Source organism: Wasmannia auropunctata, unplaced genomic scaffold (assembly GCF_000956235.1).
Source record: "Wasmannia auropunctata unplaced genomic scaffold, wasmannia.A_1.0 LD336101.1, whole genome shotgun sequence".
NCBI classification, from domain to species: domain Eukaryota; kingdom Metazoa; phylum Arthropoda; class Insecta; order Hymenoptera; family Formicidae; genus Wasmannia; species Wasmannia auropunctata.
Window position 1 is genome coordinate 119,979 of NW_012026789.1, and position 2,579 is coordinate 122,557.

The 2,579-nt window shown below is 37.3% G+C and overlaps 1 protein-coding gene across 3 annotated transcripts in view; it reads right to left on the reverse strand.

Moving 5' to 3' along the window:
- Positions 1–2,579, reverse strand: part of LOC105457970 (band 7 protein AGAP004871) — a 36,684-nt gene that overhangs the window by 12,092 nt on the left and 22,013 nt on the right. The gene's annotated exons all lie outside the window — the stretch shown is intronic.

The window sequence follows — 2,579 nt, forward strand, 5'->3', positions numbered from 1 at the left end:
TTACATAAATGTTAAATTATATGTATTTATTAAATGAATAAATATATAGTCTACTGACTGTTTACATAGATGACACTTTTACAATAGTTTACGTTGTCTACACGTAAACGTAGAGTATTATATTTTACGCGTAGACAATTTATAGATGCACAACCCTGGAAACACGTCTGTGCAGAGCAAGAGACAAATGGCGTGTATGTGCTTTATTTAGGAAGTTACATAGTTATATTATGGATGGCGCTGTATGGCGCATAGCATTAGAGCATAATTTTCCTATAACATCCTCACTCATGAAATATTAAAAATTTTAAAGTAGGAATAATAAACTCAAACTCATATAATGGAACAAAACAATTATCTTTGACAAACTTAGATACTTTTTACTTTAATGGATAAATAAAAAAAGAAAAAACGAATTTCTAATCTTTTATGCATACAATTAAGTCCCGCCTTTTGGGCACAAGATACACGCTTTGGTCCACAGACTGCTTTTGTTAAGTAATCCGCTGCCATCTCGTCCGTAGAAACTCCAGTTTGATAGTTTCTTTTGCAATCTTCTCCCGGATGTAATGATGGAATACGTCAATGTGTTTGGATCTTGCTTTATATTTATCCGTTTTAGCAAATTCCAAGGCGCTTTGATTATCACATTTGATCTTAATAGATCTATTACTGGCATTTAATTCGAGGCCCTCACTAAAATGTTTAAGCCACAAGACCTCCTGCACCGTCGCTGACAGAGCCATGTACTTGACTTCGGTACTTGACAAAACAATTGTCTGCTGCCTTTTGCTCGCCCAGGATACTGGTCCGCCACATATTAGGAAAATGTAGCCAGTGCACGACCGTCTCTTATCAACATCCGATGCCCAATCTGCACCTGAATAACCAAGTAGTTCAGTAGATATCGATTTTGAATAGCATACCTTATAGTCCAAAGTCCATTTTAGATACCGAAATATCCGTTTAACCGCTGCCCAATGCGCCTCGCCAAAATTGGAGTTAAACCGGCTGACATTATTGACGGCGAATGCTATGTCAGGGCGCGTTCCTTGCGCCAAATAAAGTAAGCTTTCAACAACCTCTTGATATGGTATACCCTTCAGATCTCGTTTTTCTTCCTCGCTGTTCGGAGATATCGCAACTGAGAGCTTTTGGTTTGGATCACTCGGAGTCGTGTTGGCTTTACAGTTAGCCATGTTGAACTTCTCGAGAATTTGCTTCGTGTATTGAGTTTGATCTAGACAAATTCCATTGGACAAATTCATATGTAATTTGCAAACCAACACAGTTACTGGCTGCTCCCATGTCTTTCATCTTAAAGGCTTCACTGAGTGACATCTTCAATTGCCTTTTTACTTCGGCATTCTGCCACAAGATGAGTATATCATCTACATAGATGGCCACAATAAGAGTCACGTCTTGATTGTAGTACACGCAAAGGTCCGCATTTGATTTGTTAAATCCAAAAGCCCTTAGCTTGCTTTCTAATTTCTTATTCCATTCTCGACTACTTTGTTTTAATCCGTAGATGGGCTTTTTTAATCGGCACACTTTACCCGCTTCATCATTGAAGCCTTCTGGAGGATCCATGTAGATTTCTTCTGATAAATTTTCTTGAAGAAAAGCGGTGACTACATCCATTTGATCGATCTTTAGTCCGCGTTTAATTGCTAGTCCGATTAAATATTGAATTGAAGTGTATCTCACAACGGGGGAGTATGTCTCATGATAGTCTGTACCATACTCTTGAGAATATCCCTTGGCTATGAGTCTTGCTTTATGTCGAACTATTTCTTCTCTCCCATCGCGTTTTGTCTAGAAAACCCACTTGCATTTTATTGTTTTTCTGTCCCGAGGTAATGCTACGAGATCTCAGGTATGGTTTTCTTCTAGATATTTTAATTCGTCTTTAATGGCCGCTTTCCAATTTTACGACTATTACTTTCCATCGCTTCTTTAAGGTTCAAAGGATCACCATCCTCGCCACCCAATGCTAGATAGGTAAAGAATTCTTCAAAATTCCTTGGCTTTGGTGCACGCTTGGATCTTCTTAGTTCTTGTGGCGACATCAATGTTTTATCTAATTCGAAGCTTACATCGCTTGAACCCTTAGCAACTGATGATATGAAAGATTCGTCCTGTGTAGCTCTCTCGTTGGCTGAACATCCTTTTTTTTAGATGAGTCATCCCTCACTGAAGCAGTTTCTTCATCAATGTTCATGATTATAAGTGCCACTTGTTGATTTTCCAAGAATTTGACATCCTTATACTAATAGTGAGCTTCTTGGTGACTGGATTGATACAACCCCAAGCAGCAATTCAGGGCATCTTGACCAAGCCAAAGTAAAATTGCCCTAATTAAGTAAAAAATGACAAAGTTTTGACCTAAAATATGTCCTAAAAGTAAAATTATATTTGAGGTTTTTTTTGTAGGTAAAAAATTATCTAATTTCGATCTGTTAATGCCTTCAATGTTCAATTGTATTTTGAAGTATTTTTCACAGGTAAAATNTTATCAAATTTCGACCTATTAAATGCCCTNACAATCTGTTAACTTATAAGTAATTTCTGAAGTT